At 46.1% G+C, this 18,466-nt stretch overlaps 1 protein-coding gene across 6 annotated transcripts in view; it reads right to left on the minus strand.

The window, feature by feature from the left end:
• The window catches only part of RALGPS1 (Ral GEF with PH domain and SH3 binding motif 1), a 224,092-nt gene that overhangs the window by 191,376 nt on the left and 14,250 nt on the right, over positions 1–18,466 (minus strand). The window lies entirely within an intron of this gene.

Consider the following 18,466-nt stretch of genomic DNA (forward strand, 5'->3'; position numbering starts at 1 on the left):
GCACTTGCCTGGTGCCATGCGTTTTACACACCTCAGCTCATCTAGCCCTCACTGCAGTCCTCGGGCAGGCCCTACGATTACACCCACAGTGCACAGAGGAATCGGAAGCACGGGGAGCTAACGTGACTCACACTTTGGTGCCTCAGCTCATGCTGTCCCCCATCCAGTCAGCATTCAAGATCCTACTCAGCTGTCATTCCGTCTGGTTATCATGCCTGGCCCACCCAAAGCAACATCAGCTGCTTTATACCAATGTGTGTGTACACAATTCTAGCACAGCATTTATTGCATCACCAAACATCACAGAACTGTAGCCACACCAGCTTTTTTGCAGGAAAGTGGCGAGGAGAGTAGGGAGAATGTAATGGGGGTCAGGGGGGAAGGAGAAGGCAAAGGTTCCAGCTGGAAGCCAACTGCAATTTCCCAGGCAACAGATGAGGAGGGTCCTCTGAGCTAAGTTTGTAGCAGTGAAGTCAAAGGGAAGGAGACAGACCGAAAGGCTGTAAGGGCAGAAATTCAATAGGAATTGATGAGGGCAGGAGGGAGCACAAGCAGAGGATGAATGGTTTCTGGCTAGAGGTACCAGAAGGATGATGGTGAAGGGACAGAGGTGCGGGAAAAGATGATGAATTTAATTTAGGACATGCTGGGTCTGTGGTGCCAAGGACATAATCAGTCCTGGTAAGCAAGGTCAAGCCCAAAGGTCACTGGGGAAGATGGAAAACAAGGAGGTACAAGTCTGATCTTGACTGTCTGTGTACCCACTATGCTTCCGGCAGCCTGAGCTAGAAAGACAGACAGAGCTTGTTTCCGATCTCACTCCTGTATGTCTCGCCACTGACGAAAACAGACTAATTTATGGGCAACAATTCTCAGACAAGTGATATTTCACATGCTAAGAAAAAAACAGAACCAAACAGAATGGAAGATCCTTTCCAGGGCCCAGAGAAACTCCACCCATCCACCTTCAGTCCCTGAGGCTTGGCCAAGCCCCAACTCCTGGCCAAGAACCAGACTCCCAACAAGGTCAGCCCGGCCCAGCCCCTCCCTAAGAACCCCTTCCCAACCCCACGGGTGGGCCCCTGACAATGGGAGCCAAGCCTCCCAGGTCGGACTGACTGAACCACAGTGGCCACCTCATTCTCCTGGGAACTCGGAACCCGGAGATGCCAATCTGGTTAACCAAACAGAGGTGCTGTACCCTCAGGAGCAGATGTTGGCCAAATCCTGCTGAGTGCAGGGACAGTCAGTCAGAAGGAGATACACAGAGAGAAGCTCAAGAGACAGCCGTGTCTGAAAGGGGAGGAGAGCACGGGGCCTGGTTCCCACTGCTTTGTAACAAATGCCTCTTTTTCAGTGTCAGACAGATTTCCAAAGACCTTGACCAAGGCTATTTCCTAAACCTCAAGGTCACACAGGGGCCCATGTCAATGGGGGAAGATACATGCCACCATCCATCCATCCACTCATTGAGCTCATGCAACACGCAGGCACACTTGCGCTAGGAGTTCCTAACCGTTGTGTGCCTTGGACCCTTTTGACTGGTGAAGCCACGAGGCCCTTTCTCACATAAATGTTCTTAAATGCGTAAAATTATACAGGAAACGGATTACACAGGATTTCTCAGGAGACCAATTATATAAAAGTACAGTCATTAAGTTATTTTTAAAACAATTGCTATGTAGTAAGAAAATAAATTTTATTTATTTATTTATTTATTTATTAATTATTGCATTAAAGAACAAGATCTATTGGTGGATCTGGAAACTACCATAATTTCAAAGCAGTATAAGAACAGGCATTCTAAGATACCCACAGCTAATATTTGATAGGAAAATATTTGTGATGTTTTTAATATTCATTTTTTATTTTTTTTGTTTTATTGCTTAAAGTATTACAAAGAGTATTACATATGTCTCCTTTCCCCCCTCCTTGACATTCCCCCAGCCTCCCCTACCCCCCCAGTGTCTTATGTCCATTGGTTATGCTTATATGCATGCATACAAGTCCTTCGGTTGATCTCTTACCCCCCATTCCCGCCCCCCAATCCTCCACAGCCTTCCCGCTGTAGTTTGACAGTCTGTTCGATGCTGCTCTGCCTCTGTATCTATTTTTGTTCATCAGTTTATAATGGTCTTTATTATCCATAAATGAGTGAGATCATGTGGTATTTTTCTTTCATTGACTGACTTATTTCACTTAGCATAATGCTCTCCAGTTCCATCCATGCTGTTGCAAATGGTAAGAATTCCTTCTTTTTTACAGCAGCATAGTATTCCATCGTGTAGATGTACCACAGTTTTCTAATCCATTCATCTGCTGATGAGCACTTAGACTGTTTCCAGATCTTCGCTATGGTAAATTGTGCTGCTATGAACATAGGGATGCATATATCCTTTCTGATTGGTGTTTCTGGTTTCTTGGGATATATTCCTAGAAGTGGGATCACTGGGTCAAATGGGAGTTCCATTTTTAACTTTTTGAGGGAACTCCATACTGTCTTCCATAGTGGCTACACCAGTCTGCATTCCCACCAGCAGTGCACAAGTGTTCCCTTTTCTCCACATCCTCTCCAGCACTTGTCATTTGTTGATTTGTTGATGATAGCCATTCTGACAGGTGTGAGATGATACCTCATTGTTGTTTTGATTTGCATCTCTCGGATGATTAGTGACTTTGAGCAAGTTTCCATATGTCTCTTGGCTTTCTGAATGTCCTCTTTTGAAAGGTGTCTATTTAGGTCCTTTGCCCATTTTTTGATTGGATTGTTTATTTTCCTTTTGTTAAGTTGTATGAGTTCCCTATAAATGTTGGAGATTAAACCCTTATCGGTGATAACATTGGCGAATATGTTCTCCCATGCAGTGGGCTTTCTTGTTGTTTTGTTGATGGTTTCTTTTGCTGTGCAGAAGCTTTTTATTTTGATGTAGTCCCATTTGTTTATTTTCTCTTTAGTTTCCAATGCCCTAGGAGCTGTATCGGTGAAGAAATTGCTTCGGCATATGTCTGAGATTTTGTTGCCTTTGGATTCCTCTAGTATTTTTATGGTTTCCCATCTTACATTTATGTCCTTTATCCATTTTGAGTTTATTTTTGTGTATGGTGTAAGTTGGTGGTCTAGTTTCATTTTTTTGCATGTATCTGTCCAATTTTCCCAACACCATTTATTGAAGAGACTGTCTTGACTCAATTGTATGTTCTTGCCTCCTTTGTCAAATATTAATTGAGCATATTAGTTCGGGTCAATTTCTGGATTCTCTATTGTATTCCATTGATCTATATGTCTGTTTTTGTGCCAGTACCAATCAGTTTTGAGAACTGTGGCTTTGTAATACAGCTTGATATCAGGTATTGAGATCCCACCTACTTTGTTCTTCTTTCTCAGGATCGCTGCAGCTATTCGGGGTCTTTTTTTATTCCCGATGAATTTTTGGAGAGTTCGTTCTAGGTCTGTGAAATATGCTATTGGTATTTTAATGGGAAGTGCGTTGAATTTATAGATTGCTTTGGGTAGTATGGACATTTTAATGATGTTGATTCTACCAATCCATGAACACGGTATGTTCTTCCATCTATTTATGTCTTCCTCTATCTCTTTTTTCAACATCCTGTAGTTTTCTGAGTAGAGGTCTTTTACTTCTTTAGTTAAGTTTATTCCTAGGTATCTTAGTTTTTTTGGTGCAATGGTAAATGGGATTGCTTTTTTAGTCTCTCTTTCTGTAAGTTCACTATTGGTGTATAGAAATGCCATAGATTTCTTGGCATTAATTTTGTAACCTGCTACATTGCCGAATTCACTTATCAAGTCTAATAGTTTTTTGACAGAGTCTTTAGGGTTTTTTATGTACAATTTCATGTCATCTGCGAATAAGGACAGTTTTACTTCTTCTTTTCCATTTTGGATGCCTTTTATTTCTTCTTCTTGTCTAATTGCAATGGCTAATACTTCCAGTACTATGTCGAACAGGAGTGGTGAGAGTGGGCATCCCTGTCTTGTTCCTGTTCGTAAGGGAAATGGTTTTAGTTTTTGCCCATTGAGTATGATGTTGGCTGTGGGTTTGTCATATATGGCTTTTATTATGTTGAGGTATGATCCTTCTATTCCCACCCTGCTGAGAGTTTTTATCAAAAATGGGTGTTGGATATTTGTGATTTTTATTGGTGACAAAGTCCCATATACTGTCAATATTACTGTGATTCACTGTTAGTAACTGAGAGAAATGTTATACCTCAGTTAGAAGTTTGTGAAAATAAAGATGCCATTTTCCCCCATTCAAATTCAGAGATGCCTGGTCGAGAAACCCTGTTCCAGGCACTGAGACCATGAAGTGAGCAAACCCTCCTCCCATAGACTTCACATTCCAGGATGGGAGTGAGAAAGTACCGTGAACAAGAAGATAATTTCTGATCATGAGAAATGTCTTGAAGAAACACAATGGCGGGAATACAGTATTGCCAGGGTGGTCCAGGAAGGACTCTGCAGATGTGATCTTTGAACTGAAACTTAGGAAGTAGTCAGCCACATGAAAAGGACTGTTCTTCGCAGACGGCACAGCAAATGCAAAGGCCCTGGGATGCACATGAGCGTAGAAGCTTTGTGATGGAGGCAGATGGCCATGACTGGAGCTTAGAGAGTGGGAGGCGGTGGACAGAAAGGCCGGGGCCAGGGCCTGGAGGGCCTTGCAGGCCACGGTGGGGAGTTGGGATTTATTTGGAGTACACTAGAGGGTTCTGAGCAGGGGAGTGACATGACCTGATCTGTTCTGAAGGTCACTGTAGCCACTGTGTGGAGAACTGGGTTGGAGAGCCAAAAAAAAACAGGACCAGTGAAGCCAGTGGTGGGTACGGGACGGTGATGACAAGACTGCTGGCCACAGGGACCAGGGATGGATCTGAGAGGAGGTCTGGAGGTGAAACAGACAAGACTTGTTAATGGACTGCATGTGAGGGAAAAGGAAGAGAGGATGACTTGGGGCCGTTATGACTGGGTCGATGTTGACCTAAAAGCCTCATCAGCAGTGTGCTCATCGTTCACTGAACAGCCCCAAGTCATCCTCTACTGAGACAGCTGGTGGACCAGTTCTGAGGGCCGGGAGTCGAAGATGACACAGCCCTGTGCTCCAGGGTCCTGCGGTGCAGGTTGGGGAGAAAGTCCAGCAAAGTCACATTACAGGTTCACCTTGGGGGGGGGGGGGGTGTCAAGGAAGACATCACTCTGAGAAGAGCCATTGAGTTGGGTCTTAAAGGACCAGTGGGAGTGTTTCAAGGAAAGAGCGGAGAACAGGAGGGCAGTGTGAGCGGGTGTGGAAGTGCGCAGGTGTGTGATGCCAGTGTGCCAGGAGCACCGGGAATCCTCCCCCTTCTCCCTTTATCTCAGCCCCGTGCCCACCCTAGACTAACATGGGCACTGGGGGCACAGCGGCAAACAAGCCAGGCACAGTCTGTTTGACAGGCGGCCCTGACACATCTGTGCAGCAAACATGGCAAAGTTTTTCCTAAGCCCTGAGCTATGCAGTTTGATCATTGCTGTTATCCTTCTGGCTAAGGATGTATATGCATTAAAAAAAATTTTTTTTTACAGATGAGGAAACTGGCACTCAGAGAGAAATTACACTGTCACTTAGGGTTATGGTTTGACATGCCTGCATTGACTGTGTTCCATGCCACACTGGAGGCAGTCTGGCCTAAAAGTAAGAGCACCAGCTTTTTTAGTTGGGCCATTTTAATCTGTACACACCAAAATCCTATTTTCCACTCTCCCTCTGCCTCTCTCACACCCCCCCCCCTCTCTCTCTCTCTCTCACACACACACACACACACACACACACACACACACACTCCGGCTGCTAATGCCTCCTTGGAAACCAAAACACAGCAGGAGAAAAAGCGTTTCTCATGATGTAACTCCGCAAGCACGTGGCAGTTGTAGCAGAACCACAGAACAATCCCACGTCTCTTGTTTCCCTATGACAGCGTCTGGTCTGGTGTGTGTGGGCTCCTGAGGAGGGGAAGGAAAATCCCATATGCAACGTTGGTTTCCTTCCAAACTCAGAATTCTGCTTCAGCGTTTCAGGCTCAGGAAACCAAGAAAATAACATGAGACAGTCTGGTGCAGACCACTGTTGAGAAGGCAGAATAACCACTTTTTTCTAAGCTTATGGAGGCTGTTTCAAAGAAAATACACACATCCAGGAATGTTCAATTACAGGAGAGTGATCTCTTCCAAATGTTCGGACAAGTATGAAAATGGACGCCAGGCCCAGTTCCTCGGCGTGGGGCTGCTCTCCGCCGACGTGGTCAAAGCTTGCTCCACCTTCCTGCGTCTTGAACAGAGGCTGCAACAAAGACGAATAGGAAGGAAACAAAGCGGGATTCTGCCCACAACCCCTCCCCCAATATTTGGCCCACTGCAGGAGCAATAAGTGTACATACGTGTACATACACACACACACACACACACACACACACACATACACACACACACACTGAACCACAGACACAGGACCAGATTTTGTGTTGCCAAAAGGTTTCCTTGGGGCCCATCCCTCTGGGGCTGGACCACCTGCCCGCACTCGGGAAGGCCGGCTGTGTGGCTGGCACTGCTGTTATCTCTACCTCCTCCTGACCCTCTCTACGCTGGCCAAGCCTCTTTTCCTGGCAAGCAGCAGCGTCTGGCGGCTTTCACAGAGCAGCCTGGCCACGTAAGCACGTCAGACCTGCCATGCCATCAATCACCGCAGTGTCCGCCCACGCCCTCTCCTGCTCCTTTCATACCATCCCACCAGATGTTCAACATCCCACCTCTCACCTCCTCACTGAGGGGCAGGGAATGGGCTGGGAGGCAACACTGTGTCCAAAGGCCACTGCACCTCCGTGGAGAGAAAGCAGCAGCGTTTAGGAGTGAGGGCAGGGTTTAGAGATTGAAAGTGGGCAGATACCATGAAAAGGGAATACAGATGGGTAAAAGGGAAGCACCTACATTTATGGAGCTGAGGTAGGGTCTGCACGTGACAGGCACTTACCAACACCCCCACCCCCCAGCCCACACACTGTGCTGAAGCCCGAGAAGCAGGGATGAGTAAGGCCCATCTCGTCCTCAGAAACATCAAGTCCCCCCGGGGATGCCTAACCTTTGCAGGTAGGAGGACTTCCTGAATTTTTACATAAAAGTAAAACATGTACATGTTAAAAGTAGATAAATTGGGGGAAAAGGTACAAAATAGAAAAGTCCCCTCCCCCCCACAGCCCTTGGGCCTGTGCCCAGGTTACATAGTTCACAATATGTAGGGCATCAGTTAAGCACACATCCCTGCATGTAGAAATACAAGGAGATATACAGACATATCAGTATATATGAAAGTGCATTTTAGAGACCTTCCTTTTCAACATTGAAAGTAATTTAGTTCTCTTTTTTACATCTGTTGATTAAGAAAAACCCTTGAGCCTGGCCAGTGTGGCTCAGTGGTTGAGTACTGACCTATGAACCAGGAGATTATGGTTCAATTCTGGGTCAGGGCACATGCCGGGGTTGCAGGCTTGATCCCCAGCGTGGGGCATGCAGGAGGCAGCCGGTCAATGATTCTCTCTCATCATGTTTCTCTCCTCTCTCCCTCTCCCTTCCTCTCTGAAATCAATGAAAATATTTTAATAAAAATAAAAAACCCTTGATAACAAAAAGCTATGATAAATGACCAACACCTTTAAATGAATTTGTGGTTTAATGGTCACAGCACTATTTACATTCATTTGGAAAAGAGCGAGACGTACCTACAGCACCTATTCTTCTGTCAGTGGGCAGCTGGACTCAGAGGCCTTACCATAGCCTGCAGCTCAGCTCGCTCCAGCCCGAGGTGCATGACCTGCCATCAATCGCAGGTCTGGTGAACTAAGAACAGGACAGCCATGGTACCACCTCTGAGGCAGGAAAAGGAGCCAGTGCCTCTGTGGCTTACAGAACAGATTCATCAGGATCTGAATTCTCACCTGTCACTTACTCTGTGCGCTTGGCAAGTTTCTGGACCTGGCTAGGCCTCACCTTCCTCATCGGTAAAAATGGGGAGAATCGCAGTCCCTCCTCCCTCACAGATGTTGAAGGGTTCATAGGATGATGCACGTGAGAGTGCTGGGGCAGTGTCTCAATGAATGACAGCTGAGGCTAGTGCTAACCCCCTCACCTCCTCTCCCCCACCCCCCCGGGGCGGGGCAGGCATGGGCAATGCTCTCAGTACAAGACTATGAGAAACCAATTTGAAGTTAAGGCAACAGGAGAAATATGAGAAAGGGCTCTCAAAAAAAAACTAATGCTCTGATTGGCAGGATAGTTTTAATGTAAACGCTTCACGAAGAGGCCGGCTAGCGCTTCCCCATGCCCCACGCGAACACACATGGCTACTCTTGAAACCACATGTTCCTTGGCTCCAAACAAAGCTGCGGAAAACAGGTGGAGAGAGATGACCACCTGCAGCCACTGGCTGGTAAGGAAGATCTGATTTTTCCATTGGAAGCAGAGGCAGATTTTTTCCGTAGGAAAACAGGAGGCCTAGGGATACTGTGGGAGGGCTCGAAGAGAGCGTCAGGAAATGGGGGTAAGACAGAGAATCAAGAGATGAGGATGGTCCACCCCAGACAGCTTTGGCATCGGATGGAAGAACACCATCTTTTCAGGGAAAGGCCGACTTGCATAGGGGGAGAAGTTCCTGACTCCCCCCGGCCAGCTGGGCAGAAAAGGGAAGGCAAGAGACACAGGCAGGAGATGGGGACTGGGGTTTTCTGGGCACTCCTGGGCATGTTCTCAAGCACAATGAGTTACATTAACAACACCAAATATTAACAGTGCAAGAGAAAGAGAAGAGATCATCTGACAAAGCAAGCCTCAGAGAAGATGGCAAGGGTGGGCTGGTTAGCTGCTTCCCCTGGCCCTGGAGAAAGGACGCTGTCACTCAGACCTGCCCTGGAGAAGGGCAGCCTGGGGAGGCGGGAGAAGCTGATTTTCATGAGAGTACCAGCCAGCAGGGCACCTGTAATGATACCCAGGGCTCGATGAAGTCTCCTGGAGGAGACGCTTTTAAGGTATGCGAAACAGAAGCACAAAAATAAGACCATAAATTTCATCCAATGAGGATCCGATGTGACCTTCTGGGCAGACAAGGAAACTGTCACAGACAGGGAGACTCATAAGACTCAACAACTAAATGCAGGAGGAATCCTGGACTGAATCCTGGAACAGGAAAAAAAACATTAGGGGGACACAGATGACATTTGAAAAAGGTGGACAGTTTAGTTCACAGTACTGCAACGATGTTAATTTGGTAGCTGTACTGTGGTTATGTAAGCTGCTAACATGTAAGCTGGGTGAAGGGTATATGTGAATTTCTATTTATCTATCTGTAAGTGTAAAATTATCTCAAAACAATTTAAAAAGGGATTCTACACCCTTACATCCCACTCCCCACCCCCAACAGAATCTCTACAACCAGGCCTATAACGAGGGCTCACCCCTTCCTGTACAAACCATTGTTGGAGAGTTACAGCTCTGGGGTGTGGAGGTTCAGGTATTTCACACGGGTGACATGTGGGCCAAACATGCACTGTCTTGGTGGACAGAGGATGGGGACAGGAAATGACTTACTCCCTCTCTCCCGCCAAGTCCCTGCAACAGGCAGAAGACTTACTAGTACAGTGGGGCCTTGACTTACCAGTGTCCCGACTAATGAGTTTTTTTGAGATACAAGCTGTCTCTCAGCCGATTTTTTGCTTTGAGTTGCAAGCTCAAAAAAATTCGGGTTAGAGTCAGCTTCAGATACCCCACCGCTAGTTGGTGCAGCGAACGTCACAGTGATTTGACATACAAGTAATTTGAGTTATGAGCTCCATCATGGAACGAATTAAACTCGTAAGTCAAGGCCCCAGTGTAACTGGTCTGACTGGTAGCGGTCCAGGTCATTAACTGGGCCACACCTTTAGGAGCATCACTAAGTGCCAAAAGGTCACACACCTGTTAAAGGCCCTATTTTCTCCCCATTTGCTGCTGTGAGATTCCGAGGGGAACAGGGCCCTGCCTGGGCTCAGCCTTCTCTGACTCCCACATGTACCCCTAAGTGTGCCTGCCTGGCCTGTGCCTGCCTGGCCTGCACGTTCCTGGACACTGCTGCTGGCCAGGGGTATACAGAGACTATGACATTTTCACATCAAACTATATAAATAGATTTTGGTTTCAAAACCATAAACTGGGTCAACACATTCGCCTTCCCCTTTTCAAATCTTGTTAAAATGACCAAAGAAATAAAAAACAAGAACAAGAAATCTGATGCAGTGTTAAAATACAAGGAAGGATGACATCAACAAACCAGAAAACGGAACTAGATTAAGGAAAAAGCCATGGGTGTTAGATATCTGGCCATAAAATCAACTGTTTCCTCTATCCAAACAATAAATGGCAAAAATGTACTGGCACAAGAGTCTACATATATATTTTTTAAGAAATGTACAAATTTCATTTGAGGCAAATTATGAAATTTTACTAGAATACAAAAAAGGAGTTTAAAATAAAAGGAGAGCTATTTCACTTCTCTTAATAAGGAACAATATTGTAAAGACATCAACTCTCCCCAGCTGATGTATGTATAAATGTAAACTCACTCTAAATCCTAAGGGAATTCATTTTGGCATTCAACACATTCATTTAAACTTCCATCTGGAAGAATAGTTAAAAGAGCTCAGAGTTTTCAGAAAAGCAGCGTGATGAGAAGGGGCTTGTCCCACCAGGAGAGATGAATGGATTGGCAGGACAGAGTAGTCCACAACACAGGACCCAGGATAAATGAGAATTAGTATCCAATCAAGACGGCATTTCAAACAGTGAGGAAGAATGCACTAGTCAGTAAATGTTGGTGAAACAATCTACTATTCACTTGAGAGGGGGAATTGGTTTAAAATTTTACCCTATCCTATATTATCCTAAAAGGGTAATATGCAAATCAACCAAACTATGGAACGACTAGTTGCTATGACACGCACTGACCACCAGGGGGCAGACGCTCAATGCAGGAGCTGCCCCCTGGTGATCAGTGCGCTCCCACAGGAGGAACACCGCTCAGCCAGAAGCCGGGCTGATGGCTGGCGAACTGGCGAGAGCAGCGGTGGTGGCAGGAGCCTCTCCTGCCTCAGAAGCAGCGCTAAGGATGTCTGACTGATGGCTCCCAGACTGCGAGAGGGCGCAGGCCAGGCTGAGGAACACCCCCCACCCCTCCACGCCGCCTCCCCGCCTTAGTGCACAAATGTCATGCACTGGCCTCTAGTATTATATATAATAAATTTTTGATGGATTAAAGATTTAAATAAAAAATCCTCACAAAAATACTAGTGGGTACACAAATCACTTTTTAATAATCTCGGGGTGAAGAAGTCCTCTCTAGGGTGAAACAAAAGTCAGAAAACAAAGGAAACTATTGGCAGGTTTAACTACAATAAAAATTAAAACTTCTGACTAGGAAGAGACATTATAAAAAAGATGAAAGAAAAGACAAAAAAAAAAAACGATGAAAGACAATCTACAAAGTGGGGGAAGGGTGTTTGTGATGTTACATGAGAGATGAGGAAGTAATATACTTAATACAGAAACACGCCCCCCTGCCCTGGCTGGTTGGTGAATCAGTCCTGTACACCAAAAGGTTCTGGGTTTGATTCATGGTCAGGCCACATACCTAGGCTGCAGGTTCCATCCCCGGTCAGGACACACGGGAGGCAATCTATCAATGTATGTTTCTCTCTCTCTCTCTCTCTCTCTCTCTCTCTCTCTCTCTCTCCCTTCCTCTCTATGTAAAGTCAATAAAACCATATCCTCAGGTGTGGGTTGAAAAAATAAAGGATGAATCCCCTTCCAAGAGCTGTGGCTCAACTCTTGGCATACGTGTGGTCTTGGGCAGGGGCTTGTCACCTGCAAAGAGAGAAGCTAAGAGTGGCACCTTCACAGGTGTGAGGTTTATGGTATGAGGATTAGATTATATGTTGTATGTAAAGCACTAAGCCCGGAATCTGAGCAAAACAAGGAAATCATCAGACTGGCAACCAGGGAGTATGTTCCAGGAAGGTCACTGACTGCAACACCACCTACAAAAGGCAAGAAAACACTGAGAAACCACATGGATGTTTCAGGACAGGCAGTGGAATGTGTCCATTCAAGGGGGCACTAAGCAGTGGTTTAAAAGGATGAGATAGATAAACATATACAGACAGAGAAAGATGTCCACAAATTCAGGACACATTAACATTCATTCATTCAGCGTGTATTTACTGAAAGTCTAGGTAAGAGACTATGATGAAGTCTCTTACCTACACTAGTATGTGTCAGGCACTGTTCCAGGTGCTGGGCATAGAGCAGTGAAGAAAAAGCCAAAAGTTCCCCTGTACATTCTGGAGTAAACAGACAACAAATAAAAATAAAGCATTCAGTATAATATATGGTATGTCGGCTGGTGATAGATAAGAGGAAAAAACCAAAGCAGGAAAAGGGGACAGGGAAAGTGGGAAGGGGACAGGGTTACAATTTTGAAGAGGGTAGGGGAGCGTCCGAGAAGCCCTCACTAAGAAAGTGACATTTGGACATGTTTTTAAATATTTATGCCTACTGTAAACACACATACACATACAGAAGGATATCTATTCAATTGTTTTTATCATTGCTTCTTAAAGGTGTCATTGTATGACACTTTTACTTTCTACTTTTTGTATACCTGTTCTATTATTTCAATTATTATGATAAACATTTATGAGAAGCATAGCATTTAAAGAGAAAATTGAAAATAAACTTCCATAGATAAGCACTTCAAGGATGGCTCACCACCAGGTATTACAGACTTAGGCGGTTGGAGTCAGATGTCTGGTGCTGTGGCGCCACCTGGTGGCCATTTCCTAACTGATAACTCATTTCCAACTTGAAAAGGAAGCAAGAGAGAGGCACAACTAACTGTATATAAAAACCCTCTTGCCCTGTGGACAAGGACTGGAAGGGAAACAGGCAAACAAACACTGTTTGATTTGTGGGGGTGCAAAGCAATGGTGGGGTTTATTTAGTTTTCAATCATAATCTTATAATGGTGCTTCATTCCTTTATGCGTAACTGCAATGAAGCAGTACAATGGGACAGCCGAATGTGCTCACTGGAGAGACAGGAGTGGAGTGATAGCTGGGCAGCACAGAGCTAACCCAGGCCATGTGCATGTGTCCCCAAGAAGGCTGGGAGACTCCTAAGCAGTGACAGGGACTCAGGCAGTGGTTCTCAACCTTCTGGCCCTTTATGACCCAACCATAAAATTATTTTCGTTGCTACTTCATAACTGTAATGTTGCTACTGTTATGAATCATAATGTAAATATCTGATATGCAGGATGGTCTTAGGCGACCCCTGTGAAAGGGTCGTTCAACCGCCAAAGGGGTCGCGACCCACAGGTTGAGAACCGTTGGACTCAAGTCACATGGTACTTGGAAGAGGAGGGGTCTTTCCCAATGAAAGGTCCCAGGAGTCTGGCCGGAAGGAGCAGACACACCCCTACCCTCAATGATTAATCATGGACAGAGCATGTGCTCAGACCACTAAGCTAGTGCCTCCTCAGTGAAGCCCAAAGGAGACTGAGGCACATCCCCTGGGTGACGGGGCAGCAATGTTGATCACACCGAGGACTCTGCTTGGAATACTTGTCTCTTCTCCATCCTTCGGGTGTGGGTCGAGGGCCTCTCTGTGCACCCTCCGTTTAGCCTACTGTAGCGCTTGTCACTATGGCAGGATTGCTTTCTCTGGGCATCACCCTGCTAAATCAGAAATCATACCTATCTCATTTAACCTCAGAGACAGGACTTGTAAGTCCAACAGTTCTGGATTTGAATCCTGACACAGCCACCTACCACCTACATGACATTTGCAAGCACCTATAAGATTCCATTTCCCCCTCTGTAGAGTGGGGATCTGGGACTGTACTCACCTCCTGGGAGCATAAACTAACAATCCAGCTGGCACTCAGGAGAACCGGCGGGGGCCAGGCACCTGTCTAAGAGCTTTACATGTCTTACATTCCTGAATTGAGGCCACCTCTGTGTAGTATTGATCACAGTGTAAGGGCTCAAATATTATTTTATCCACAGTTTCCAGCAAAGCTCCCAGCAGAGTCTGTTGTGTTCGCAATAAAAATGAATGAACTACTCCCCCAGCCTGCTGCAGAAAGGGGCAAGATTACAGCAAGATTGCAATGCTTAAGCCACCCCATCAGCACCCCCAGACACCTGCAAAAAAAGGCTCAAGAACTGCACAAAAGGACTTCAAGGAGAGAAGGTGCTCTGGCAGGTGCAAACACCCCTGCAGTACAGGGGAGAGGAGGAGGGAGGGAGAATTGGCACAAATACCTGGGGCTAAGGCACTGGGCTCAGGTTCAGGTTCAGCTCAGGCAAAACCCAGGTGGATCCACCCCAGAGGGGCTTCAGCTAAAAGTGGGTGAGACTTGGCCCGCCAGCATGGCTCAGTGGTTGAGCATCGACCTATGAACCAGGAGGTCATGGTTCAATTCCCGGTCAAGTCACATGCCCAGGTTGCAGGCTGAATCCCCAGTGTGGCGTATGCAGGAGGCAGCCAATCAATGATTCTCTCTCATCATCAATATTTCTATCTCTAGCTCCCTCTCCCTTCATCTCTGAAATCAATGAAAATATATAAATAAATAAATATGAGACTTGCCACTTTCCTTTCCAGGCTCCCTAAAGACTGACCCTCAACACACCAACCAGTAATCACCCATGTGAAGATCATGCCTGGTCCTTGCTTTCCATTTGCTTCCTCCCCTTCCACCCACCCCCAACTCCCTTGCATACCAATCCATTCCTAAGTGGTCAGGGCCATGGCCCTCACAGGGTAGGATCAGGAGACAAGGTTGTGCAGAAAGCTGGGTGTGAGGGAACGAGGGGGCACTTAAAGGCACCCAACCCATGGAGAATCCCAGGTGCTGCCTGTGGGGGAGCAAGTTCTGTGATGAGAGTGTGCAGTCCCTCTTCCAGGCCCTTCCCCATCCAGCCCCTTGGACATGGCTTCCAGCCCAGGAAGGAGAGCTGTGCAGACCAGAACAGATGACAAAATGTCACTGGAGCAGCCAGTGCCAAGCCCACTCTGCTGTCTCCCACCCCAGTGTAAACAGGGATGGGTCATCTCCTCTCCCTCCTCCCTGCTCCTTCCCCTGTCTCAATATCTCTGCTCTGCTTTGTCCTTCGGCTAGAGAAGGTCACAGGTATTTTCCTCAGGTGCATTTAATAGATAATGCCATGTTCTGTGCCCTCCCATGTTTTAAATGTCATTCGTTTGCAATGAGCCGTGAGTGACATCTTGGCTGGGTACACCGAGGGCTGCAGCCCCTCCCTGTGACAGTCTGGAGATGCCAATCCACTGTCTTTCAGCCTCCAGGGCTGCACATGGGAAGACCAGCAAGAGTCTGATTCTCTTTCCTTTGAAAACAACCTGTTCTTCCTTCCAACAAAATTTTAGTATTTTTTCTTTCTTCTTGGAGTTTAGGAACTTTACTAGAAAATAGGTCTAAGTGTTGGTCTCAATGTGAGCTTAATGAATCCATTTAATCTGAAGAATCAAATCTTTCTTCAATTCAGTGAAATTTTCTTCAGTGACTCCTCCATTTATTCCTTTCTCTCCTCTGAAACTCCCATTATCCCCATGCCAGGTCCCCTGGACAAGGTTTCCAAGTGCCTCACATTTTAATTCATTATTTCCACTTCTTTTTGTTACTATTCTGGGTTCTGAGGCATTTCTTCTATTTGACCTTCCAAACCACTAATTTCAGTTCTTTTATTGATTTTTAAATTCAAAAGCCCTGTTTTCGGTTCCAGAAAGCCTCTGGTACACTGTACTCTCGTCCCTTAGGAAGTTCTCTCCCTATAAATTAAAGCCCTTATGCATCCTCTCCATCCATCCTGCCTCAAAGGATCCACTGCTCTGAGTGAGAGGCTGTCCCTACAAATGAGCTGTCCTTTGACTTTGCCTGCTGAAGGGCGCGGGCTCTCATACCCCGTTCATGCCAGGCTACTCGAGCTTCTGCAGCAGTAGCAAGCCTGTGGCCCTGGACAACCTGACAGCCTTTGTTCAAGGGGCCCATACAAAAGGAGCTGGCAAACCATGACCTTCCTGCTGCGAATGGGGGAGCAGATCCTCTGCCCTGTGCCCCCCACCTCCAGTGACGACAGGGGAGAGGCAGTCCTCTGCCAGCTGCTTGTACTGGGAGCAATTCTGCCCAGATCCCCTGGGATCAGGGTGATCGGCAGCCCCATCAAGGGCACAGGCAGCAGGTAGCTGCAGATGCAGCCTCTCTCGTGGAATTCAGTTCTAATCAGACCTAAAGCACAGACAGCAGAGAGGAACTAGACTGACCCCCAATCAAATCTCAACTCTGCTACCTGCGTACGGTGTGACCTCAGGGAAATGACTTATCTGAGTCTCATTTTTCTCAGGTGCTTACCTGTAAGCCAACAGTTGTTTCCAGTGTTCTCCTTCAGGAAACCGATCCCACTGGTAAGTAAGCTATGGGGAAGTTGCTTCTTCTAAGCACTATATGAATTACTTGTCCTGTAGTTAATCATGAAATATCAAGGAAGACTGGGGTCCTGCCAGGAAAGTATCAGAAACTTCACCTTCTGCCTCTTTTGTGATAATGGGTTGACAGAAGGGTAAGGCTACTAGAAAAATCTCATAAATATTATAATACCTCAGCTTTTAACATTTTTGTAACTGCTCCTACCTGAATAGAACCTCCAACACTCTCTGCCTGTTCCCATATTCATTTATGTTATATCAAGACCTGAGGCCATGGCTGCAAAGGGGATGGATGCTGGGAACCCTAGAAGATTCCATGTTGCTTTCCGAGCACCTAATGTAAGATATTAAGCAAGGCACTGCATGGGATACAATAATAAGCAAGACATATTTCCCACCTTAAAAGAGCTTAAAGTCTAATCAAGGAGTCAAGGCAGGAAGTACAGGGTAAATCAAAAGAGCAGAATGCAATGCAGAATGTGGCCAGAGGGTCAAAACACATGCCACAAAGGTTTAAAGCAGGGGTCCTCAAACTTTTTAAACAGGGGGCCAGTTCACTGTCCCTCAGACCGTTGGAGGGCCGGGCTATAGTTTAAAAAAAAAAAAAAACTATGAACAAATTCCTATGCACACTGCACATATCTTATTTTGAAGTAAAAAAAACAAAACGGGAACAAATACAATATTTGTATTTGCATGTGGCCTGCGGGCCGTAGTTTGAGGACCCCTGGTTTAAAGGAAGGCGAGCTCCAGTGAGCGGGGGAATGCTGAAAAGCATTCTTAGAAGAGGTACCAAATGGGGAGGGCAGGATCTCAGGGAGCAGGAATTGCAGGGAGAAAGGTTGGAGGGTGGCAGCTGGTTGCCCAGTAATTGTCACCTCTTCATATTCCCTCACCCCATTCTCCCATGACCAAGCATAACCCACACAACGAGCTGGCCCTTTCTGATGAAGGGTCTGGAGCTAGGACAGCTGAAAGCAAGGAGAGGAGCTGGACTGGGAAGAGAGAAGGGGGCTTGCAGGGAGGTACATGGACCTGAGCTTGAGGGAAAGGAGGATGTCCAGGTAACCCCAGCTGCTGGAGAGTCAGATACAGAACATTTGTCTTCTGACCAATGGGAGCAAAAGGATGACAGCACAACAGGGTAACAACAAGAGGTTTTGCACATGGGAGTAGAGAGAGAAAGAAAAGAGAAAAACCCTTGACATAAGAACCACAAACAAAACCCCAGAGTTTAATCTGGGGAAAAGGATCCCTTGACACACCCCCTGTGTACATGTGTGGCTCACCAAGGGTGCCTGAGAGCCCCAAAGCCCCTCCCACTGTGCCCCTGCCTTTCTCTTCAGCTTCACCACCACCTCTGGTCCCATGCACCAGCAACAAGAAACCAACCCCAAGTACAGGATGCTGACTGAGGAACTTGAGGTTCACCACTGGCCACCTGCTTCCCACAGCCAGGCCTCTGCTCAGGCTGCCCCTTCTGTTATGACTTAGAGCCACAGCTTGCCAAACCTCTGGTTTCTTCCCTATCAACAGTTTAAAAAAATTAAGTAAGCACCTCTCACACACATATATTTATTTGTAAATTAAATATATGTTCTAATGCATCAGCATGTTATGTACATTATAAAGCTACAAATGATCAAAGGAAGAGATAGAGATGAAATAAGTATGTTAAAATAATTATTTTATTTATCAACAATACAAAAACTTTCATTCTTGGTAACAATAGTTTTAGTGAGAGCAATGTGATTAAGAAGCTTCCTTTTTCAGTGTTTTAAATAAATAAACTTTTTATAAAAGTGCAACATGTGTTCAGAAAAGCACACGGGGCTTTTCCAGAACTGTCACAGAGTGAATACCCCCGTGACCAGCACCCAGATGAAGAGA

The sequence above is a fragment of the Myotis yumanensis genome, unplaced genomic scaffold (genome assembly GCF_028538775.1).
Source record: "Myotis yumanensis isolate MYYU_CA2020_CCGP unplaced genomic scaffold, mMyoYum1.0.hap1 SCAF_12, whole genome shotgun sequence".
NCBI lineage: Eukaryota > Metazoa > Chordata > Mammalia > Chiroptera > Vespertilionidae > Myotis > Myotis yumanensis.